This window comes from Meriones unguiculatus, chromosome 8, assembly GCF_030254825.1.
Source record: "Meriones unguiculatus strain TT.TT164.6M chromosome 8, Bangor_MerUng_6.1, whole genome shotgun sequence".
Classification (NCBI taxonomy): Eukaryota; Metazoa; Chordata; class Mammalia; order Rodentia; family Muridae; genus Meriones; species Meriones unguiculatus.
Window position 1 is genome coordinate 40,480,965 of NC_083356.1, and position 26,714 is coordinate 40,507,678.

Here is a 26,714-nt window from a genome sequence, read left to right on the forward strand (position 1 = left end):
GCATATGAAACTTTGCTGCACGAGCTCAAAACATATACAAATCAAAATACTTTGCATAATTTATCTAATCATGCAGAGATTCTCTCTCTCTCTCTTTCTCTCTGTGTGTGTGTGTGTGTGTGTCTGTCTGTCTGTCTGTCTGTATGTATGTATGTATGTATGTATGTGTGTGGTGTTCATTAAGCCCACAGTGTTGGTTACTTCTTCAATAAGGAATGTGCAACCCAAAATTTTCACTAGATTTTCTTAGTGGTTCCAACAGCTGCCTCTCCATGTTGAGAGCAGTTGAAGACTAATCCAATGAGATGACATATCCTTATAGTCTTATAATAAGTCCTCAGCCTTGAGTTTATAGTAATCCATGAAACCCTTGAAGAAAAGACTACCCAGCAGGAAACTTAAGAGTTGCAATAACTGTCAATAGCAATGTTTAGTTCTTAGAAAATTAACAAGAGAAGAAAAATTAAATTTTAGCTTGTAAGTCTTTACTCTGTAGCCAGATATATAAGGAAACTAGAAAAATGAATAACCTAGTAAGACTCAACAACCTATGAAAGATGAAAGTCAATTTCGACCTTATTAAAGTCAAAGGAAGCACATGGGGGCTTGCATATCTAATAGCCACATGCAGTTTACAAAAGGTACAAATTGGTTCACACACAAGTGCACAGGAATAGAATCTGACATCATCTCTGCTGAAACACAAGTCTCATGCCTGCCTTCTCAAGTCTCAGGAACATTTTGATCAAAGACAATCTCAAGAAAGCTTATTCTTGGTCACTCAATCAGAGATCCAACTGAACTCATTACAATTTTCTGCCTATTCACACAAATGTAATGGGGTGGGGAGGGTCTTCTTACATTTTCTCTGCTGTAAGATACCACAGAGAATCTCAAACTGTTATACTACTGGGAATATATAGCCCATGGTATAAGACATGATCCTTCTCTGCCAGGCTTACCATCAATTCTTCCTTGTTGAAGATGTAGCTCTCCAGCCTGCAGCTTATTATAAGGGTGTCATGGAGCAACAAAGCAAAACAAACCAGCTGAAAAAACTTATCTACCCAACAAAATGAAACTATTAGTCACATGTTGACATTTTCATAAAGGGTGACCTGAACAGTTTTTAATCCAGCTGTCAGGCACATTTCGTTGTTCTAATGCCTTACAAAATAAAGTCTGACCAAAATAAAAGATTTATACAATATATTTATAAAAACAATGTTTAAAGCTTATTTCAAAAGTATACTTAGTGTATCTAATTTATGAAAATAAATATATATAATTATCACAAAGAAAGCACTTTAGACATAATACAAACTTTCTATGACAATACTCGTCATTTATACACACAATATCACTAAAATCTGTCCCCCAAATGTATCACCATTCCAAGGTAAATAGGTTCCTATATCAGGAGTAGGTTCTAAGCATCAATGTAATATCAAGACTTCAGAGATCAGGGGCATGAATCCTGAAGAGAAGACAACCAACCTAAGATGTACAAGGTTCAAGTTCAAAAATTAACCTACAACCATGCTAATGTTCAAAAGTAACTAAAATGACATAACGCTACACTGTCATAGAAAGAGAAAAAGCAGCACTAGGAGTCTGGTGCAGAAAGCTCTACCATGGGCACCAGAAACACTCACCATCATCTTCATCCTTCCCATGAAGAATAAAAAATTTAAAACATTCACATTATTAGCGTTTACTCATACAAGTGTGACATAGGGGAGCCTGTGAGCCTCTGGATTTGACATTACTTCCCGTGTGTCTCATTGTACCACTTCAAATAACTGGCATCATTCCTAACCCCCTTTCCAGTGAAAAGGGAAAAAAAAAAACACTTCATGGTTTTTCAGGGGCCTTTTCGAGATGTCACTAGTTTTAGGGGCTAGTGAAGCTAATCAAAATGTACTTGCCACATATCAGTTGGTTTGCTAAGGGTTCCTGACTCCCACCCCTCATCTCTTTGTGCCTTTCCCATGCTTTAAGTTGTTTGCCCAGCTAAAGTGAAGCTGCTTCCTGTGTGCTCTTAACCACAAACCAAGACTTCCTGCCCTTATGTTCCTGTGATCTCAGAATTAGATGGTGTTTGCTAGGCATTGAGAACTCCCTCAACTCCACCTCTCACTTCCCTACTTTACACAAACAAGAGTCTGCGTATAAAATTTTGCTCACCCATTCTTTCCATGAGACATTTGTGATTTAAGCTTTAAGAGTCTTTGTGTGATAACTCCCTCCTCTTCCTATTGCAATACCCTTCTTAATATAATGTTTCCATGTTCATGTCCAGACTGGATCTTTTTCTACAGCAATAATGATACCGTGACTTGAATAGAATTCTGACTGTGCCTCAGCTGTTGGTTTGTTTTTATTCTTTCTACAACATGCCAGGACTTGGACAGAAAATGTTGACTTCCATCCTGCTCTCACCCAAGTGACAAGGCCATCATTGAACTCATTCATCATCATTTGAACCCATTGAAACCTGTCGTGGAAAGCAGAGTCCACAACGGTGAGTCTCTACCCTCCCAGTTCCAATTTCCCAAAGTTACAGATGTTTTCATAGCTCTTCAAGTCTACTTTAGTTTTTCCTCAACTTTGTCTCTTTCTGTTGTTTCTCTAAATTTGCTACCTTTTTAAAAATATGATTAAACTTCATGAATCCTTCCTAAGAAACTATACCCCAGTTTCAGAAACAAGGCCTCTAGAACTGGCAGGCATTTCTTTCACTGTCAAGGTGGACTGTCAGTCATATAGTACCACTCACACCCCCAAACTATGGAATACATGCTCTTGAGAAAACTTGGAATCTTCCCAAACTGTCCCATTCTGTGAGGGGCTGTTTGATTTCATACCTCTGAGATACCATCCAAGTAGCACATAATCTTTCTCCATCTCCTTATTTGTTTTAGATAGAAACAAGTCCATTCAGTTTTTTTTTTTTCATTTTATGAATTAATTTATTTATTTACTTTATATCCCAATAGAAACTTCCCTTCCCTTCCCTCCTTTCCTCTCAGGCCTTCCATCTCCCTTAGCCCCGGACCCTTTCTTCTCAGAAAAGAGAGCTCTCTAAGGAGCAGCCAGGGATGGACCCAGGCCCCCCACACATATGTAACAGATCTACAGCTTCATTCTCATGTGGAACCTCTAACATCAGGAGCAGGGGCTGTCTCTTACTCTGTTGCCTGCCTTTGGATACCTTCCCCCTAACTAGGATGCCTTGTCTATACTCAATAAAAGAAGATATTTCCCAGTGTCTTTTATCATAAGACATTCTTATTACCTACTCCAACTTTGATCTTTCTACTTCCTCTGTCTTACAGGACTAGAGTCCTAGAATCTTCCCAACTTCTATACCTCTATTCACTCTGCTCCTTTGCCTGCCTCTACCAGACCTTAGTTTGTCCTCTAATTTCTTATGGTTTGTTGTGTTGTAAGTACCTCTGCCCTTACTGGTAGCTCTGTGCGAACTTAGGGACACCAACAGCAACAGTCTAAGGCTAAAAAATCTAGGTAAAAATGAAGTAACTGTTTATCTACAAGAGCAGGATTAAGAGACACCAGATGGCAGCCATTGTCTCTCCTCTCTCCCTCCTTGCATTAGCCCACAGCCTTCACAGTATTATACATCAGGTCAAAGAACAACATAAAGGTGAACTACACCAATAATGGTGAAGAAACTTCAGCTCTTAAATTAAGCTTGTTGCTCCAATTTGCCCATCTGCTAAAACCATAATCTTTGTAAAAATTTAAAAGGCAGGCAATGAGACTGCATTCTTTTCTATAAACAAATGAGCTTTAATTTCTGTGATAATGCCTCAAATGTGGCTACAATTTAAAGTTGGAAGATGTTAAGCTATTTATGTTTTTGACAGTATATATATGTATACATGCATGCATGTGTGTGCCTGTAAATCTGTGTTTGTGCAATATTTTCTTCCATCCAGATGGTATTACAACATTTGATTCTAAAATCCCTTAAAGGAGCTCATTTTGGTTTGGCTTTGAGCTAAATAAAAGCCTATAAAAATTAAGAAATTAAAATTTTCACATGACCAATGTAAAAGTAAGTGCTATTATAAAAACTCTATGAAAATGTCTTAAAAACTCAAGTTTATGTATTTTAGGTGAACCTTTGGCTAATTAGAGTAATTTGATATAATGACTTGATAAATACAAGGAAGCCTTCTGAATTGTCATCAAGGCAAGCACAGACATTTCATTTGGGTGTCTCTCCCTTTACAGAGATACTTAATATATTTGCCTGATATACATATTCTTGTTACATTCTAAATATGCACTTGATATTCATGACATGATCGCTCATGACTATTACATCTGAAATCTTTTTCTGTAAAAATTATGCTTATCTATTTCATAAGTTAGATGCCATATGCACTCCTCTTTGAAAATAGAATTAATCTTTTCATGTATGTATATTTAGCCTAAACCTTTTGAATTGACTTTAAGTGCCAGATAAATAATCAAATCCCCCTGTCAATTGCATTGTTTTGTAGTTAACTTTCATTAGGTCTTTCACTTTTCAAACTTTTGAAGTAATGTTAACCACAGCCATTTTAACTCCACCATCTACAGTGGATTGTGTTATACTGTGATATTTCCTTAGCTAATTAGCTACATCACTAGTGAATTAGCTACAGAGCTGAGAGCTTTATCAGCAACAAAACAGAACTATATCCACAGAAAAGAAACATGTCAGGTCCTCTCAGATAGAATCCTCTGATGGCACTTTGTAAATAATCATGGAGCCATATCAGAATACGAGTTGAGGTGAGGTTTCCATAACTCAACAGTTAAGAAGATATGGTGGGTCCATAACTGCTTATACAGGTTGAAGTAAAACAAGGATTAATTTACGTAGGACAGATTGACTGCAAGTTTTGAAGGTTGAAATAAAACAAGGATTAAGTTATGTAGGACAGATTGGCTGCAAGTTTTTCTGCAATGGTGTTCATGTTTCAATGCTCTACTTTCTGGGTGTAAGAAGTATCTTTTGCTTTAGCTATTTGTCACTCAAAATGTTTCCATAGACTGGACTCATATCTTATAAACAGAAATGAAAATTATATCTCTTCCTCCTCGACTCATCCTTGCGAAGTTCAGAAATTCTTACTGAGTTTTCTCATTTCCATGACTACGAAGTTGTTTGCACAGACTCAATAGAAGTGTGTCATGTCCTTGTTAAAAGGACACAGTTGGAAACACAGACAGTTTAACCAAATATTTGAGTATGAGTCTTAATTTGTAGCATTTTACTATATATCTTTAAGAACTGTGGTTGGCTATTTGGGGGAATCTTACATAGTTCTCAACTTCCAGGGTCTCCAGCCTTATATTCGAGGAAGGAATTGGCTTTCCATCAGGCTCTGAAATCAGAATCTCTTTGGAGTCGTGAGGAAAATAGAATCTCTGCCATATCAACATGGTCTGCAAGCCAAATATGGTAGTAAGCTTTTAACCTGGCTTCTTACTCACAAAGGCTTTGAGAAGTGCAATTTGAGATTCTATGTGGCTTCCAACAGAGTAAATGTGAGAAAAGCCACCTTAAAATTGCCATTCTTGCTATATCTGTGTAGATAGCCAAGACAAATCCAACAAGGTCAACCAGATCCCCTACGCAGTGGTCAAGAAAACGCATCCTTGTCTCTGATCAAAAAGTGAAAGAGACTTCAGGAAGACATTCATGTTTCAGAGGTGCAATGGCCCAGTCTTCTGAATTATCAGAGTCTAGTTCTGTGCATTGTGTCCAAGCTACTGTGTATCTCCTTTAAACTGCATATGACTGTTTGATGTGCATCTTCCCTTGTGGGCATGTTAATTTGGGCATCAAGTTACAAAATAGACCCAGTTCTTATGCCTTGTATGCATTGTCAGCCTTCCTCAAATTTTCTGTACCTTCACAAATTACCAGCCTTCAACCAAGTTTTCTCATCTCCTGATTTCTTTCTATACTTGATTATTTCTCAAAGAATCTCCGTATCTATAAATTAACCCTTTACTTTGTCTCTCTGCTCTTTACTGTGAGATTTGAACTTCTTTGTACAGATTTTTGTTGTAGTCCTGGGTTTTCTGCTTCTTTCTAGCACATAAATCTTAGTGTCTTGTTATGCATTTGTAAAGAATCTTTGCTGTTGCAGGCTATGACTGGGCGCTATTTTCTTCTAGACTTGCCACTGTTCTTACCACTAAACATATCCACTGAAGTGCTAAGTTACAAATATCTTTCTAGGAAAGGTTGCCCGGATACTTTAGAACATCACCAAGAGCATTAGAACACTAGCATTAGTACTAGCTGTGCTAGTACCCTGAAAGCAGAAAAGTCTATCCACCACACCTAGACTTCCCTGAAATGGACATTTTTGGTTTCAGCTTCTAATTCTTCAGTTACTACATCATTTTTCCTTAATATCTCCCTTTCTTTTCTTTTTTTTTTTTTTTTGTATGCAGTGACTAACAGGACACTTTCCTGATTTTGTCAGCATGCCAAGAAGTCCTTCTATAGTGAAAACTCTGAAACTGGAGACTATTCCATTCTCCCATAACCTAATTGAAAGTCTCCTCATCACTGTCCCAAAAAAGTGCACACCAGCTTATATTACCTTACTCCATCACTTTCCTAGTCACTTAGTCCAGGACTTTTGCTCACCAAAGTTTCTTTTACATTCTCCTTACCAGAAATCTCTGAATTAGACTTTGTCGATTTCTTACTACAGTAGTCTACTTTCATAGTATTTGCCTTACTCTACTTCAGATGTGCATTTATTTCCTTGGCAAAGCCAAGAGATCTCATTTGAGATTTGATTTGAGGAATTTAAAACTACATAAAGTTATCAGATAATGTGAACACAAATTGAATAAGACAGTATAGTGCTCCAAAACAAAGCTTCATTCCCTACTTAACCAAAATGGCATTAAAAGAGGTTTAAGGGCTAAAGATTAATTCAACAGCAGTGCTTGCTTACCATATGCAGAGTCCTTAGTTTAATTTCTCAAAGGGGACAGAGCAAAATCAAAGAAGGCATAGGTGATAACTCACTCGAGGAACTTTCCAGATATTTTAAGTGAAGATTTTTGTTTCCTTAATAATCAAGCACATGGTAAAAATGAAACATGGAAAACATGAAACTACTCTGATAAGAACCTGAATATTTAACTTCTTAAGTGATTACTCATCAGATAAAGGAAAGTCTTTTACAACATCTTAAAAACATGACTAAGAGAATGTCATTTCAGTAGAGAAAAACGAATAACAGTATTGCATCAACATAATATTTGAAACTAAAGTTTTATTTAAAATTTTATAGACAAACTCATTTATACTTTCTCTTTTCATATCTTAGAAAAAATATCATTTTACTGAATTTTTTTAAAAACTCTTTCTTTTCCTTAACAAACCTTAACAAACAATCCTTCATGATTTTCCACCAATTTTCTCTCTGCCACTATGTTTTTTCCTGTCTCACTGCACAGTTCGATTATAACCTCTTACTACATATATTTCTGCAGAAAAAAACTTCGTGGTTGAATAAAGAAAAGTTACAAATACGGCACTTGGTAACTTATGAGGCAGGTAGAAGAAGGAGATGAGAAGGTAAACAGAGACCAACGTCCAACAAAAAGCACACAGTTTGGGAATTATACAAAATGAGAGACAGAAAAATGCTGAGGAAGGGGAAACTGTGGTTGAGGTTTATGAGAAAAGAACCTGTTTCCAATAAAAATGTATAAAAGAAGAAAATGTCTCGTTAGATGTTACATCTTACAGCCACTAAGACAATTTTACTTTATATTTTGTTGTAAAGTAGAATTGGGTTTGTTTGTTTCTCTCTTCTTTCTGTATTTAATCACTTTATAGCCTGATCCCAGCGACCCCCCTCTCCCTGCTGTTCTGTCCTCAGTACCCCCTGTCCCCCTCCTTCTTCTCAGAGAAAGGGGTGCCCTAAGAGGTGCCAACCCACCTGGCACCTCAAGTCACAGCAAGACTAAGTGTATCCTCTTCCACTGAGGCCTGACAAGGCAGCCTTCCTCCATTCCTTCCACCTCCACCACTTCCCCTCTCGCTGAAATCCACTCCCCCTCCATTTCCCTTTAGAAAAAAAAAAAACATATCTCCAAAAGACAACAACCAAACACAACAAAATAAGATGCATACAATACAACAAGGCAAAAGCCTTCAATATCTAGACAGGACCAGGCAACCCAACAGAAGGAAAAACAGTCTCAAGAAAAGGGTAAGGTACAAACTGAGTCCCACAATTAGGAGCCCCACAAAAAAAAAAAAAGGAAAAGAAAAAGAAAAAGAAAAAAAAAAACAACAACACCAAACTAACAAGCGTAACATACCTGCACTGGTCCAGACCATGCAAGCACCATGCTTGCTGATTCAGTCTCTGTTAACCCACATGAGCCCTGCTTAATGGGCTCTGTTGTCCCAGTGTCCTCCATCCCCTCTGACCCCTACAGTCTTTTCTCCCCCTCTGCTGTGAGTTTCCCAGCGAAGCCATCCAATGCAGACAAGGTGCTTTGGACCAGCTTCCTGCCAGGTACAAATAAACAGAATACACTAGACCCGTGCTAATTGCTGCTAGCTTAGCTGTTTCTAACATACAAACTCTGTGAAGTCACCTCCCTACTCAGTCTAGAAGTTGAGTAGAAAATTACTAACAGTCAAGGTTATCTACAAGGTCATACATCTGATTAGCTTTAAGTAGAGTGTAGGAAGAAATGATTAACCCATATGTGGTTTTCATTGGGGAAAAGCCTAATGTAAGTAACAAGCAAGGGCAAAATCCAGATGGTTTATAAGATTGTGCCATCTAATTTCTCAGTAAGAAGAAAAGAAGGAAGGATCGTGACTTAGGGTTTATGAAGCGTTCCTTGTACTCAGGGCACACACCTGGCATTCTGACATCAGACTTTGCAAAATTATTATAAAATTTCACTTTTACCATCAAAAAAGGAAAAGGGAAATGCTGAGAGTAATTCGATCTATAGAGAAGGGATGAATTCCTGTTGACTTGGCTTAAAAAGTTGTTTGCTGAGAGAGAATTGGAACTGGGGGAGGGGAGCAATCTCTGGGGCAGAGGTAGAAACCTAAGACATGGAAACTCCCAGGAATCTCTGAGGGTGACCATAACTAAGGCTCCTAAGTGAGGGATATGGAAGCTGAAAATGTTGTCTCCAACAGCCAGGTGGGACTTATGGCAGAGAGATTGGGCACTAGGCCTGCCACAGTGCAATTTGTCCTGCCTGCGGGATGTGCCAGGGTGGAGGTGGAGGAGGGATTAGGGGAGCAGCTGGCTAGAGACTCGTGCCATAGGAGGGAGCCCACTCCTGACACTACTAATGATATGCGGCTGTACTTGCAGACAGGAGCCTAGCATAACTAGCATCCTTGAGACTTCACCCAGACACTAACGGGGGCCGAAGTAGAGACCCATAACCAAACATTAGGAGCTTGGTGAATTATGTTGAAGAGGGGGAGGAAGGATTGGGGGAGCCAGGGAAGTGAAAGACATCACAGGAAGACCTACAGAATCAACTAACCTGGGCTCCTAGGGGCTCACAGAGACTGAACCACCAACCAAAGAGCATGCATGGGATGGACCTGGGCCTGCCACACATATGTAACAATTGTGCAGCTGGGCCTGTATGTGGGACTCCTAACAGTGGGAACAGGGACAATCTCTGAGTCTATTGCCTGCCTTTGGATTCCTTTTCCCTAACTGGACTACCTTGCCTAGCCTCCACAGGAAGGATGCATCTGGTCCTACAGCAACTTGGTATGCCAAGACAGGTTGATACCCGTGGGAGGCCTCCCCTTTTCTGAGTAGAAGGAGAGAGAGGAGGGGGAGGACCTGGGAGGCTATGTGGGAGGGGAAGTTGCAATCAGTATGCAAAGTTAATTAATTAATTTAAAAAGTTGTTTACTAAGGGAATGCTGAAACCTAAATATCAGGGGAGGAGACTGAGGAGGCTAATAAAGCATCAAGATTCAAGAGTGGTTGTTTATCATGATCAGTGACTGTTTCAACTGGGTTCATTGCTAACACTGACTGGATAGAGCAAGGCTAAAGTCCAGTATGAAGAAGGCCCAAAAGAGGCTAATGGAAATTTGAAAGTTAGTCAAGATGAGATCCTTTTTGTTTGTTTGATAGTTCATTTATGTTTTTTTATTAAATAAATTAGTTCTTAGATAGCCCCCCACACACACACACAGGCCCTCCTCACCAGTCACTTTATGACATTTTGTTTATCATCCCCTTGGTTTAGTCAAAATATCTGCATGATAACTGAGTTAAGACTGTCCATGGGAATCTGATTAAATCACTAGAGGGTACAAACTGAAAGTAACAGCTGTTTCTCCCTGAATCAAGCTATAGAAAATAACTCAGTGGTGAGGGGTGAGGCCTTCTGAGTTCTCTCCTCCATTTTGTCTATTGTGGAAAGGTTAATTCCCAGGCAGATCAAGTACAGTCACTCTTATTTGTTGAGAGTTCTGATTGAAATGGCTGTATATGTTGTCCACAAGATTGAATTCTACAGCCCTTCTCCCTAACTTTGATTACTATGGTCTTTCTCCCTGTGATGCAATGTCACCAAAGCCTTGCAAGAGACAATGTAAGTGCTTTAATTTTGGCTGAGCACTCAACTACCACATTCTGGGAATCCGGTGTAGCCATAAGATCTTGCTTGAATCACTGTTCACTGGAAACAGAGTTTCCCTCCTTAAGGCTAGAGTGGCAATTGTCTTGCTGTCTTGCTTAGGCCGCCCTCAGGCTGTTAATTCTTGTGCCTCCCCCTCTTCACCGCTGGAACTACAGGTGTGCAACACTGTGCCTAGTTCAGGAGTAGGTAATTATCACCTCTCTTCCCTATATTACTATTTTGTAGAAAACCAGCAGAGTTTCTGAATATGTGTCTCACTTATAGCCATAAATATGATTTATATAGAGATTCTCATGATAGCAAAAATAAATCATATGGAAAAAAGCAAAGGTATATAAATAAATTATGTTTAGCAATTAATGCTCTGTTGTTTTATATAATTTAAATGTGATCTGGCTATCTAGTGAATATTAATTACTTCAATTGGGCAACATCGTAAAATCTTAAAGTTATCAAAAATCTAAAAAGCAGTCTTCAATCTAACATACTGCAGAGAGTGCTGCAGAAACTGATGCGCCAAGGACCACACATGGAGAAGACCTAAATCCCCTGCTCAGATGTAGCCCATAGCAGCTCAGATGCCATGTGGGTTCTCTAGCAAGGGGAGCAGGAGCTGTCTCTGACAAAGAGTCTGTTGCCTGCTCCTTGATCATTTCCCCCTGGTGATATTGCCTTTCTAGGCCACAGAGGAAGAGGATTCAGGTGGTCCTGATGAAACTTGATAGGCTGAGGTCAGTTGGTAGGGGATGAGGGCCCACCTTTCTCAGGACTAGGAGTAGAAAGAGAGAAGAGGGAGGGAGGGTGAGAACAGGAGGAGACTACAATCAGGATATAAAGTGAATAAATTATAAAAATAAGTAAAGACAGCCTGTATAAATTGAGCGAGATACTGCCAAATTACATAAAAACTACATGACTTTTTAATTCTTAATAATTATCACTGAGGACATACTCCTGTTTATAGTAAATCACCAATATTAAATGAGTTACACTTGACAAATTCTTAAAACATCTGAATTTGTATTTGCAAGGATACATTCTAGCATATGAAAATTAGAAGTTCAATTTTTTTTTTCATTTCTATGAATTTTTGGAATATTCCTTTTATACAAGGGCAATTTAAGGCCAATGATTTGGCTTAGCATGTAAAGGTATTTGCCCCCAAGCCTGATGAGTAGAATTTGGTCACTGGGACCCACCATGGTATAAGCAAAGAACTGATTCCTTTAAGTTTTCCTCTTGTTAACCTTGGTTAGGGTTGGGGTTGTTATAACAGTCTCCTATGCAGAAACAAACTGAAAATAAGGACTCACATAGTTTTACAAATGAAACACTGTAAGTTTATTCTGATTGAAGCAATGTTACAGGTTGGACAGTAATACACTGTTAAGACTGGCAGTGGGCCCAATAAACTGGGAGCAGTCAAGGAGTTGAACGCAAAGTAGGGCTGGATACACAGGGGAATATCCCGTGTGGCTCTGTATTTTGACTAATAGAGTAGGTCATATATTTATTTCTCTTACTGTACATGTCCCTTCCCATAAGGTATCTGATTATAATCACATGTGAGTTCAATTCCGCAAAGGTATTCTTCCTAAAAGTTCACTTGAAGGACACAGTTTGCCTTACCTGATTTGCCCTTCTATTCTTCATACCAGATACATTAAGGAATACACTCAAATAGAAACTGTCTAGATTTAATTGTGGTTATGAGTGAAGAAACTTATAATTTTGTTCAGAGAGGGTGTATCTGTAATCTCATGCAGGTTGGATATTAACAGGGACTGGGGTTGCTTTGTACATTGTTTGGGAAAAAAAATTGTGTGCATATATCATTCAGGTGAGGGAGCTAGGCTACCAAGGGTAAGAGATGGGTGTATAATCCAAAATCAAATAGGGTTCCAGGCTACTAACTTTTTCCCTGTTCTTGCCTGCCTCAACTTCCCTCTGAGAGACTTTCCCCCAATTCATCAGGGATGCTGAAGGCAGAAGGTCAGTCTTCTGTAACTTCTTCATGCTGAGTAGGGGTGTAGAGCTGAGTAGGGCAGAAATAGTCTCTCCTATTCTTTCCCTAAGGCTACTATATCTCCTGAGGCCCCAATTGGAAAGCATATACAAAATTTCTCAGCCAGTAAGCCTAAGGTCCAGCAGATGTACCCCTTAGCCATGGTCAGCCAATTTTCAACCAATGAAGCCCTAAAATAAGAGAATCAGAGAGAGAAATGCTCCCTATGGAATGAAAACAGCATTGTCATTACCAAGTGGGGTGGAAAGACCAATACAGTATGTAGGCTCTAAGTTGTATCTACTAGTCTGAAAAAAATTAGATATTTTGTCCTGGTTTCTTCATGGCAATTGCTTAAGGTTGGGTTCAATATGGTATCCAGTATTGGGCCAGGGTTCATACTTCCAGGTGGGGTTCTATAGGGCCACCCCTATACCTGCTGGATGATTAACCCTCGGTCTTCCTACAAGGAACTCTTAGGCCAATTCCCATCCGGGTACTTGAGCCATTTCATTTCATTGTGTAGGCAAAAAGGGAATTTAGTGGTTGAAGTCCAGGCTCAATGTGTGCATCAGGGCTTGGTCCTTGTGGTTTGCTTAGTTGTATCGCATCCCTTTTAGCTTTCCCTCATCCCTGTTGCTTATATCTTTCTATCCTGAGAAGGGGTGATGAGCAGCCAGTGCCAGTATAGGACTGGACATTGCCAGAAGCTTGTGTGCAAGGGAGAACACAGGTGCAGCCCTTCTAGAACTCAGCTAGCCGCTGGTAATCAGCCCAAGAGGAAGAACAGGAAGCATCCTTAGGATGAGGGTCCATCCCCACATCAACCCCCAAAGGTAACATCTTTCTTCCCACCAGTACCTTCCTCAGATGTCTGCTGCAGAAGGCCCACCTCTGGGGCCAATTAATCTACTAAAATCGTTTGCCCTCCAGCAAATACAATCACAAAGTTATTTTATCTATGATTGGATCTTTAAAAAAAGATACTTGATACTATCAAAGGTCAGACAATCAAATTCAGCCAAAATAACTCAGATTCCTCATTCTGATTGGTACTGATTTGATGCACAGAGGGTGGCCCTATAGAGCCCCACCTGGAGGTATGAACTCTGGCCTACTAACTGGATACTGTATTGAACCCAACCTTGAGTGGTTGTCAAGAAGAAACCACTGTGACCATGAAAGAGACTGCATAGGCTCAAATGCAAGCTCAAATAGAACCCTTGTAGGAGTGGTCCTCCAAAATAAGAGAATTTTCGACTGACTGAAGGACAAAAGGGATCTTGATCATAACTCCAGAATGGATGATCCTTTTATAAAATATATATAAAAAAAAGAAACCTGGAAAAATACACCAAAATGTCAAAATATTCTCAGAGTAGTGCATACAACTGAGAGCCTACATACCAGGTTTTCAACCCCGACTTGGTAAAGACAGTGCTGCTGGCATTCACTAGGGAGCATTTCTTTCTCTGATTCTCTTTGCTTAGTCCCATATATATATATGTGTGTGTGTGTGTGTGTGTGTGTGTGTGTGTGATGGAACAATTATTTCCTGTTTAATGAAGTTTTTATAGGAACAGAGTTTAAATTGGTAACATATACATATGTTACCTTTGGGATTGATGTGGGGATGGACCCTCATCCTAAGGATGCTTCCTGTTCTTCCTCTTGGGCTGATTGCCAGCGGCTAGCTGAGTTCTAGAAGGGCTGCACCTGTGTTCTCTCTTGCATACAAGCTTCTGGCAATGTCCAGTCCTATACTGGCACTGGCTGCTCATCACCCCTTCTCAGGATAGAAAGATATAAGCAACAGGGATGAGGGAAAGCTAAAAGGGATGCGATACAACTAAGCAAACCACAAGGACCAGGCCCTGATGCACACATTGAGCCTGGACTTCAACCACTAAATTCCCTTTTTGCCTACACAATGAAATGAAATGGCTCAAGTACCCGGATGGGAATTGGCCTAAGAGTTCCTTGTAGGAAGACCGAGGGTTAATCATCCAGCAGGTATTGCACTTAAAGACCTTCCACTGTGCCTTCGCATAAACTTTTCTCCTTTCCTTGGTACATGTTCCTATCACCCCTCTTCATTTGTCTAGCCATTTAAGCTCAGATGTCTGCTGCAGAAGGCCCACCTCTGGACCAGTTTGATCTCTATTCTTATAAAAACTACAGTAAACAGGAAGTAATTGCTCCCTGAAAAGCATCTCACAAGAGGCCTTTTCAGTATTGATTCTTGAGGTGTTTTGTACATTCGTCAAGGCAGGGAGGAGCATGGCTAGCCATTTTTCTAAAGTCTCTTGGGAAACACTGGCTAGCAAACATATTAAGGTTTGGTTGACTCGTTGGTCTCTTCTGGAGAGTTGAGTCATCTGGGCAGAATGTAAATGATATTTAATGCCTTAGACACTCCTTCCATTATTGTGAATTAAAAGTATCCAAGGGAAAATTCAGTAAAATCTTTGTTATTTCCATAGCTCTCTCTGTTCTGATGGGAAAGGCCTCTATCCATCCAATAAATGTGTTCATTAGAGCCTTAGAAGACTGCCATGTAAGTAAAACCTTCTTCTCTTAGAAATTCATGTTCATGTTCCTTGCAGTGCCTCTGTGCTGTTTGTTTAGAGCAGGTGGTTCTTTTATAAAAGAAGATTCCATTCTGGAGTTATCATCAAGATCCCTTTTGTCCTGCAGTAAGTCGAAAACTCTCTTCCTAATGCTGTGGATGACTCTTTAATATACTTCCTCATGTTGTGGTGACCCTGAGCCATAAAATTATTTTTATTGCTATTTTATAACTGTAATTCTGCTACTGTTATGAAGCATAATGTAAATATCTGCTAGGCATGATATCTGATATATGACTCCTGTGAAAGTGGTGTTTGAGTCCCCCAAAGGGGTTGCAACCCACAGGTTGAAAACCGCTGGCTTAGAGAGATTATGGCTTCTGCTTTGATCTTCCATTCCAGTCATAACTGTGGACCCATAGGATAGTTCATCCATGAATGTAGTTCATGTCCAAAGAAGAGTAATTTGCTTACTCGTAACATCCAGGGCTTCCTGTGATTCTTCAGTGGTGGTGATGATGTTTTCTGGTGGAAGCAATAAGGATCTCTCCAGGCTTGCCTAGTCTTCCATTTTCTAAGGCCATAAGTCTTAGATGTCCTTTGCCTCTTCTTGTGTTCTTGGAAGACACAAGAGGAGCACAATTAAGGTCTGTAGATGTCTTTTCCCAATGTCGAGGCCCTGTCTGAACTTTGGGTATTCGATCCATTATGGCTGTCATCATTTTGATTTGAGTTTTATCTCTAAATTAATTGTCTTTCCTCCATTTGGTTCTGATTTCTATAGACAGTGAAGGTCATGCTCACGAGCTGGTTTAGTCAATCTGGGGTCCTGTATGTAATTTTTGTAGTTCTTTTCTTATATCAGAGGCAGACTGGGTGACGAAATATTGATCCATTAAAGCTTTTTCCTCTAGAGTTAGAGGGTCAGGATTAGCATATTTACAGAAATAGTCTACTAGAAAATAGGAGAATTTCTATATTTCCTTTTTGGTGACTTTTTTTATTTTGTCATAAACAAGTGGAGTAATTATGCCCTTTTTCATTCACCCAATAAAAATATAAAGGAATTTTGCTTCCATCTGTATTTCTTTCTCTGTAGTATAATCCAGATCAAGTGAAGCAGTTTTAATTTGGATTTCTAGCAAACATCACCTGCCTCCTTTCTAGCTAATGATAGGATCCATTCTTTCTCTATAGTAGTGCAGAAAACAGCAAGAACAAATATTCCTCCCCTAGGACAAATCAACTGACAGGGTCAGAGTCTGAAACACACTAGAAAATCTATCTGCTCCTTCAAAATAAGCATTCAATTTCTCCTTCATTGCTAGATATCTACCCCTAAAGGGGGCACCTGCACTGTAGAAATTCCTCTGGGTCCAACTGCCTCCCTTACAAAAAGACATGTTCTTCTGCATTATATAGGGTTTCCTTGCAGATGTTAAAGACCAGTTGAAGTTCTGGTTACTGGATCTCAAAGGAAGCATCAGAAAGTGCAGGGGAAGACTAAGGGCTTTTTCCTTGTGGTACAGGACAGGCACTAGGAATTACTGCAAAGAGAGCAGAATTTTGATCACCCCTAAGAGACAAAAGGACATTGAAATAGAGGATTCTCCATTTCATCTAGATTTTCTTCATTTATCTTCACATTTCCTTTGCAGGAGTGGTTATGGTATAGAACCATAAAAGTGTGGACATGGGGCAACTCACACTGTTTCCCCTGTGTTCTAAAGTGATAATCAAGTTGGCATAGTTAAGGCTGCCATTTGAGTGCCACATTTTCCTACATCCCAGCTATTATTGTGACCTATGTATTATTATCTAGGTCGAACTTCTGCCCAAGGTTATTGCTACACCTTAACCTTGAGGGAAAGAGTATAGCAAAACAAAAAAAGAGTGTTTCCCATGAGAACTTGCAATGGAGAGGAGATGAGAAAAAGGATTGGGAGTGGAGAACTGCTAGTCTATTTCCCTGAAAAGGGAATCCACTTGAGAAGGAAAATGGGATGAGTATATGAGTTCCCAGGGTATTCTGCATGGAATCTGAACATTTTAGGGCCTTATCAATGCCTCTTTTGAATCTACTACATTAGAATTTTTTTTTCTTCAGTAAATTTTATCTGTGGCATCCCTCGATGCAAGCATAGCCATTTAGCCACTCTCCAGTTGAGGAACCTGGTCTCTTGTCAATGAGCCTCTTGGGAAAGGAACTGGATCATGTGTTGCGTTACTGCCTCAGTGAGGTTTGGAGAAGTTATAGATATAGTTAAGAATGGGAACTTATCATCATTATTAATCACAATTGGATCGTAGCAGGCCATATACCTGGTCAAGTAAGTTAAGAAAGTGCCATGATCTTTAACAGTTTGAAAGGGACATGACATAAGGTGTTTCAAGAGTTTGGCCCAAGTAAAGAATGACTCTTCCCTAATTAAAGAAGGAGGATTAGTCCAGCTTACATGAGAGAAAGGGCGCCATCTCTGACACTTTGAATCCAGAGACTCTTTTACTTGAGGACTGTGAAGACCCCAAAGTGTAGTAGTAAGATGTCACAAGAATTAAGTCACAGAAAAGGGGGCTAAACTCATCCATACTGGTGATAGCAGACAACAGATGGTTTAAAGCCAGGAGAAGCCATCAAGCAAGGGTAGCAGAAGGAAGTGTCCCCATTCCAGAAAAGAGCAGATTTCCTCAATGAATAAATGTTTGGCACTTTGTGTTTCTTTCCCTTTCAAGCATTTACTTGCCTTTGTAGGCAGACCTATATATAGGCTACTCAAGCAGTACCACAAAATGTGTTCCTAATGCTTGAATTTCAAGAATAGTAAAACTTGAAGAATCACTTCAGATTTGTGTAAGATCAAAAGAGAAAGCAGAAGAAAAGAAAGGGAGAGGGAAGAAAACATATTTATCATTTCTAACATGCTGCTAGAGTTTGGTTTTGCTCCAGAGAACAGGAATAATATTTCTGTGAGGAAGTTTACCTTGTTGTTGGTTGGGGAAAGCCACTGGTTGCTTCTCCTCCTTTCCTCTTCGGCATCTTCTCTGTCACTAGCAAAGGAGATGGCGGATACAGTTCAGCCGCAACCACCTGTATTTGAAAGCGCAGGAAGAACACAGGCTGATGGATCTCTTCAACCAAACTAACTACTTCAACTTGTCATCACAGTCGTAGATGTACAAATAAAAAGGAGGACCATAATGTAATGATGAAAGTATTTAGCAGTAATATAGTAGAGTTTATTTTCTCACCTCCTGGCTGGATCAGCAAATATCTTCCTACTGGTCAGGGTCACAGTTGCGTTCCAAGTTGTCAAACATTCCCAGCTTCTTGGCCTCTTATCCAAAGAATGAAAAAAATCAGGGATCACAGAGACTCATATATTAAACAATATAAATTTATTCTTAGGGAAGCAATGCTACAAATGCTTCAGGGAAACACTGTTAAAATTTACAGTGGGCCCAATAAGTAAGGATAGTCAAAGACCCTGGGGAACATCCAGAGTTCCCCCAGGATCTCTTCTAATGGAGTCTAGGCTGGTTACTAAGTAGCATATTTTGGGGTTCTCTTTTTTGATTGTAGATTAAGTCATATATCCATTTACCTACTGCACTTCTTCCTTCCCATAATGCATCTGATTTTAATCATATCTATGCAAAATTATGCAATGGCAAAGACAATAAACGTGTTTTTTTTTCCTCCTCCTAACAGTTCACTTGTAGCACTCAACTTACCTTACTGTGCAAACACCCAAAAACAGTTCAGGCTGGATTGGCACTTTTGTTTTCCATACCAAATACATTGAGGATATATCTGAATAGAAAATGTCTACATTTGATTGTTGTCAGAAGCAAAAAAGGGAGAGGGATGTATCATAGCCCAAGGCAGATTAAGGCTTAAAGGGGTTCTGGAGTTTCTCTGTGCATTGTTCAGAGAGAGAGAGAGAGAGAGAGGCTGCACATAGCACATGCAGTTAAGGGAACTGTACTACCAAGCCAATCATTAGGAGAGCAGAGTATGCACAACCGAACAAGGTTCCAAGCTGCTAAATTACTCCCTATACTTTCTTTCCCACACTCATGTATGTCATGTGCAAATATATATATATATATATATATATATATAATTTATCTATAAATCAAACAGAAATACAGAAACATTGGATTCACTTATTGGTATACACACACTATTTTCCTAGTAGCTACAAATTCCTCAAGTTGTGTTTAGAGAAAATTAGATAAATAAAAGAGTCACTTGTGCAACACATTGTCATTTTTCATCTAATAGAGACACAATATTTATAAATAGTTAATTCATTAGAAGATATTATTAAATGACTGTAAAAAAAAAAAAACAAACCCCATCACTGAAATCCAACTGAAAAATCAAAAAATGTACCAGTCAAAGCCTTACCTGCCACCATCAGAATAGAACTTGGAACACAGGCTCTTGACCTAAAGTCATCTGTTTTTGCCAGGGATTTTGGGTAGAAACAGGGCTTCCACACTCTGGGCAGACTTATTACCTGGTGAAAGACGAGAGTTTCTGAGGGCAAGGTCCATATCCTGACTTACAGCACCACCTGCTAAAATCAAACCAGATAAGCGAAGAGAGGAACATAACTCACGTTATTGCAGAAGGGAAAGCAGAAGAGAAACCCACTTCTGAGCTGGCGCTCACTGACTGACGGCCTGCCTTGATCTGCAGGAGCTTTTATAGGAGTGGGGCGTAGATCTGTGGCTGTCACCTCAAGCACGTGGCTTTTTTTCCAGGAAATGTTTTTATCACCAGATGTGGTTAGTGGGTACCGATGAACCGTAAACAAGAACAAGATGTTGATGAGAACGGAAGCTGTGGTGGCACAAGGTTTTCTCCCCACCCACTCCTATCTGACACCTGGCCTCAGGCTTACAGTGTAGGGCCAGGCTCGCTTTGAGTTTGTAGTGAGACGCCTCAGTATTGTGCCACTGCTTCTCAGTACTGTGATTACAGAAAGGCACATCATGCACAACTTTCCACATCTCCTAATTTGCCCTTCTCCAGGCCTAATTTGCATAAGACTTTGCTCTATAGAACTCCTATGTCCTCCTTAATGATCTCTTCCTTCTTTTTTTCTTTCCTTTCTTCCTTCCTTCTTTCCTTCCTCCCTCCCTTCCTTTCATTCTTCCTTTCTTTCGGAATTCAGTTTCTTCAGAACCACCAGAGGAATTAAAGTAAAAGTATTATTTTATTTTATTACCAAGCTCTCAAAAATGCTTTGGGCCACTGATAAGCAGGACTAGGGAAGGGGCATAGGAGGAAGAGAGAGAAGGATGGTGGGACTGGGAGGAGACGAGGGAGGGGGAGCTACAGCTGGGATACAAAGTGAATAAATTGTAATAAATGAAAATTAATTAATTAATTAATTCAAAATGCTTTGGGCCGGTGACATGGTTCAGTCAGTAAAATAACCTGCAACAAAGCCTGGCTTAAGTCTGATCACCAGGGCCCACATGGTGAAGGAGAGAACCAACTATTGCAAGTTGTCATCTTACCTTACACACACACACACACACACACACACACACACCGTGCACACACACTCCTAGGTAAACAAATGCAATGAATGTTAAGTAGTTGTATAGTTCCCCTCCATCTTTTGACTCACCTCTCTACTTTAGCCAGTCTCTGCGGCCCAGCTTTCAGTCTCTGCAGCCAGGAGCTCTCTCGCTCTGTGTTCCATCTCCCTATCCAGCCGTGACACGGGCCTCTCCTGCTGCTTCAAAGGCCCTACCTCCATCCTATGAAGTCCTGATGTCTGAATACAGGAGTTTCACTAGCACTACTGCCTTAGACCACCCCCACTGATAATAAAATACCTCAGCCTGGGCAACTTTATATGGAGCATAGGTCTGTTTTGGCCTCATGGAGCTGATGTCCAAGTCAGGAATCTGCAGCTTATGATGGTCTTTTTGCTGGTATAATCCATGGCAATACTGTGCATGATGGGAAACCTAGGTTTCCAATCTTGATTGAATGGAGAGATGCCTATGAAACTGAAATCACATGTCAAGGTTAGTGAAAGTACGGCTGTATTTATTGAAGAAAAGAATGTAGGCACCTCTGTCCTATTGTTTTTGGTCCCTGATAGATTAAAAAAATAAAAATAAAACAGGCAAAGAAAAAGAGAGAGAATGTACTAGCTTAGAAATGCTGCTCTGTGTTTCCTGTTGTCCATGGTAGGAGATGCTCTGCCATATCATCTCCACCATGTTGATCTGAAGCTATATTCATCCTGCTCCCATTCCCATTGTCTTCTTGATGCAAGATTTACTTAAACTCTTCTATTCTTTAGCTCTTCCTTATACAGCATGTACCATACCAATCTGCAATTATCTTCTTTTTTTTTCTTTATTCACTAGTCCAGAAATTTCTGGAACCATGTGCAATGTGTTTCTTTTTTATGACAAGAGGTAACAAAAGGTTGCAGGAGTGAACAGGCATTAACGCTTCTACGGGCAGTATCTGGTACACTACAAACATTCACTACACACTTGTGAAATTAGTAAGTGGTGAACTTACCTAATATTTAAAACTGAACAATATGCAGAGCTGGCAAAATATATCTCGCAGTCCTGATGTGAAAACAAGGCAAACTTTCATGAGGAATTAGAAGAAGTTAAAGATGTATGGGAGAGAGAATGAAATGGTGATTGGTTTTTAAATGAATCAGTTGCATTTCATACAGCCTAGTGAACATAAGCACCCGCTAGCCAGCCACCCTGAGTGGCCTGTACATGCATTTATTCCAAGATCACCTTTCTTTCCTCAAAACCACATAGCCTGCAATTATGGGGTTCCTCCATGGAGCTTGGTCCTGAGATGGCATCAGAGTAAGCCACGTACTGAAATCAGTATTGCTGCTTTCTAGTAATTAATTGGAATGCTCTCGTATTTCTAGGTCCATGAAAGAGAGTCCTCAAAGTCAAATGCATACACACAAGCAGTATGTATACACAATACACTGTGTATAACCAAGGTTCTGGTCTGTACTTGTTGAAGCAGAGGTTCATAGGAAAGCATTCCATTCCTTACAGAATGAGCATGAAGTCCCTCGAGATAAATCTTAATTTTGTTTTCTCCATGTGTGTTCTACTTGCAATACACTTGTGACTATTCAGAGAATAGTCACAATATTAGAAAACAAAATATGCATTTTTAATAATATTCATAAGTATAGTAGAGTGTGATTTTTCCCCCAGGACCATGCTCCAAACCTGTAGAACCGTATCATAGGCAGAGTGACTCTTGAAGACCCCAAATCTCATTAGAGGGCAGAAATGGGAGTGTGGAATGTCTTGGTGGAAGATGCAGGGCTTCATTTGGATTCCTCTAGAAAAAGAATCTGGTACAAGTATTATTGCAGGTTATTTGGAAGACAATCCCAGGAAATATCAGTAGTAAAACTGAAAACAGAGATAAGCAAGAAAAAGAACCAAAGGAAAGCCCTGTTGTAATATCAAGTGTTCAGGAGGTATTGCCAAACATGCCAGTGAGATGATTCAGTTGAACGACTGGAAAGCTGAATATGCTTAATGCATGGAGTCCCATAAGGGTTCTTTGAGAGATATTCTGGTGATAATCCCTCGATATTTTCAGCCTGCATGACCTCGGAGCTAACATGTTATGTGCCAGAAAAGTCCTTAGGTAGGAAATTTATGTTCTTCCTACAGGGAACCATTGAGTAGACAGGCCAGGAGAGTGTGGACAAGCTCAGTTCCTGTTCTTTGCATAATCCAGGTCTAAGTGGGAAGACATATTGTTAGAATATGACCTCTGTCATACTTTAGTTAAATCTACAGCTTGTCTTTAGGTTATCTCAGATGGTAGGCAGACAAAAACAAATTATGAATATATGTAGCTTCATTGGTTGACTGTGAAATGCGTTGTCTAATAATTGGGTTTCTAAACTCTCTTTCGGGATTTTCATCCATTGCTTTTGTAACTGTATCAGATTACTTAGCTCAAGCAAATCCATCGTGTCTTTTCTGGGCTTTAACCCTTCTTTCAATATCTTTTAAATATCCTTTTCTTATAAGGCAAAGATCAGAATCCTCTGCAAATATAAATGTAGGAAGTGTATCTACAAACCAGGACTAGAGGGTAGAAGCAGGGCATAAGGAAAGAAGCCAGCCCAGAGTGCGATGTCTCAAGAAGCCCCAAACTGCCACTTGGACACAAATTGCTTCCTGAGTGTGCTGCTAACTTAATGTGGAGAGTCTGGGCTGTGGCACTCCATAGTCTATCAGACTTTGGAATCACTGTATCCCACCCAGAGGTGGGACACAGAAAGTCCAATCCATAGATCACATAGTTGACCACTTGCAGATGGTCACAGTTCACGAGAGGAGACTTACAGGAGGGACCGTGCAGTTAGGGAGTCCTGTCTCCAACATTCTTTAGATTCTCCCTTGGACTTTGACTGATGTTTCTGCCAGTGCCAGATGCTGCTGAAACTGCCCTGCCTGAGGAGTCTTGGTCTCTACAAGTCATGTTAAATCAACCATAAGCATTCTGAGGCTTTCACCAGTTAGCTACTTAAGGACAGAACCTATTCCTGCCTATTCCTGTCCTACTGTGGTGTAGCAAAAACTGCTCAGTCCTTAGTTACTCTTCTTTTTCACATGGATTATTGGGCTATGATTCCGCTGAGTTTCAAACAAGATCTTACCTCCTCCATGAAACATCCTCTGATACTCAGTCTTTTCTTCCTATAACTTGGAGTACTTGTTTCTTATGACTTTTATCTGGCTTAGTCCTATTTTGATTCTTCATTTTGGTATGTTCTTTCCCATTAACCTTGGACCAAGTCATCTGGTCAGCTCTAAGTCATTTGGCCAGCTATAAGTCTCGTCTTTCCAATGGGAACTAAACAGGTTCAGTCTCACCTCTCTGAACTCTTTTCCTGCCTAACCAGACTGCTGTGCACTGCTGGCTTTGTGAACTTACATGGAATCAGTGATTTGAAGAGCTTAGCTGTACCAGAGGACTGAACTGTGATTTTCTGATCCTAAGTCAGCCGTCCTAGAATTCCCCATTTTATTTGCTTTTCAGTGACACTCACTCAGACCACTCTTTTGTTTAAAAATAAATAAATAACAGCTTTGAGAGATGTGAGCACTTCACATTTTAAAACCAGCTGAAAGCCTTAAAAGCATGTATTTTCAGAGAATTCATTACAAATTACTTGCAAACGAAGGCTATAACTTTATCTCACACAGAGAGATCTGGTTGTTTTTCTGGTGTTACTCAGACCTTGAAGCTAACAACTCCACTCTGTCTAAGGATGCAGGTGGTGGTGGGGAGGGCAGAAAAAAATCACTTGTGTTCCTCACATAAAAAGGCAATTCAGCTTACACTGGGCATTGTTCTGATGCCAGAAACAGCCCTAGCTGCTAAATACAGACTATGTTGTCTGGAGAATGTCACTAACTCTCTTTGTTTCTGAAGCTCTCTGGCTGAAGTGCTTTGACAAGTTAGAGCCTTTTTGTGTGAGCTTAGAAAAAAAGGAAAAAACTCAAGCTGCTTCATTTGTAATTAATTACTTCTTTGGGGAAGACTTTGCCTTGTAATTACAGTATTTATCTCTATGTATCTATTATTTCCGATTGTTTCTGTCTTATATGCTCTAGTTAGAAGCAAAAATTAGATGCAAAAAATAGAACCAATCTCAATTTTGTGACCCCAAGTATGCAATCTAGACTCCATAAGCAATATGGAGATGAGGTAGAATATTTATATAGCTATTAATAAAGGTTAAAATCCGTTGAATGCATGCTGTGAGCCAGGCACTCTGTGTGGCTCTTTACATGAATCAGCTCATTTAATTCTATAGCATTTTTTCCTAGACAGGTAATATCATTATCTCTGTTAAACAAACACAAAAGTTTAGACTCAAGAGAAGCCAAGTCAATTCGCACAGATCAGATAGCTAGCAGACAGAGAAGGCGAGCTGTGATGAACAAGGAGCCCTGGCTTTCTTCTTAGCTGGGACCAGCTAAGACCCAGTCTTGCTGGCCTGGAGATCAAAGGAAAACATAGTTCTCAGCTCTCAGTTTCCTGTACATTATAGCCACTGCACTTCATATCACTTAAGCATTCGTTCATTTGTTCATTTTAGATCACGTATTTTTTTTTTTTTTACTGTTTTATATTTTGCTTGTAAGAAACATTGGTAACTCTAAACTTTATTTCCCAGTTCTCAGGTCACTGTCTACATGCTTTAAATGCACTAACTCACTTAATGTGGACCAGACTGTGAAGCAGGTACTCTTCTGCATGTATGTCTTCCATATCCAAGGAGGTTATATAAGCCCAAAGAATTACACTTAACCATATCAGGTAGATTGGGACCTACGTAGTCGGAGCTCCAGGTTATATGCTTTTAATTGCTGTTATACAAGACAGTAATTTAATTTTCTTCTTAAATGCAGGTACTTCAGAATGATTTTTACGTAGATTCTTATTCTTCCTTGCTGCTTTTTCTTGTGGCTCTTGCTTTAAATTTTAAATTCTTAAAAAAAATCACAAATATTTTCTAATATTTTTAAATTTTATCAGCTTTATTATCAATATTTGGAAATAAAAACATCTAGGGATATGATTTTATTGCATATTGTTTTTAAAGCCCTAAATAGTAAATCAAATGCATACATTAATAATAGTTTACCATTGATTTCTTCTTCTCAGAACAATGTTGAAAGATAAAAATCTTCCTTTAATTTTCAACTTTTACCACTTTCAATGTGAAGGCTAGCAGAATTTGCTATCCCAAACATGCCAGTTTGTTATAATAATCATTTTGACCAAGAGTTAGCGAAGGTCTACACACACACACACACACACACACACACACACACACACACTATCTGCTCTCCATCTTACTGAAAACAGGAAATAAATGCATGAAGATACCTGTCCTTCTTTCTCACCAAGTTCCTCACCAAACACAACTTCAAACCCTTGCCAGCTTAAACCAGAACAAGAGGCACCTGCTTCATAGGCTTCACTCGCTAGGTTCATCTTCTATCAGAGTACCAACGTTTGACTTCCCAAGGTTTCTTTGCAGGGTCCCTACAAATCCTTATTTGCTGTCTTACACTTCTCTGAATTTGTAGGCTTCATTGGCTAAAATGCTGTGGGATTTCCAGTTCAAACCAAAGTTTTTGAGTCTCATCTCTGAGTCTCTCTCATTATGTGTAAGATATATGTATGTATTATGTTCAAAAACTTCAATTTACTTTTCTTTTGTTAATGTGTCTTTTGCCACAGAACCCCAGCTAAAACTCTGTAAAGAAAAAAGAAAATCTTTCCCCTTCTCTCTCTTTTCCTTTCTCTCTCTCCCCCTCTCTCTTTCTTCCCCCATTATGTCCTTCTCTCCCTGCTCTCCCTTCTCTCT

General features: G+C 39.6%; 1 long non-coding RNA gene across 1 annotated transcript in view; it reads left to right on the forward strand.

Moving 5' to 3' along the window:
* The first annotated feature begins 2,158 nt into the window (after positions 1 to 2,158).
* Positions 2,159 to 26,714, forward strand: part of LOC132655822 (uncharacterized) — a 62,195-nt gene continuing 37,639 nt past the window's right edge. Inside the window, exons 1-2 of the long non-coding RNA XR_009593698.1 lie at positions 2,159 to 2,524; positions 15,193 to 15,266. This is a non-coding gene — a long non-coding RNA (uncharacterized LOC132655822). The remainder of the gene's footprint in view (positions 2,525 to 15,192; positions 15,267 to 26,714) is intronic.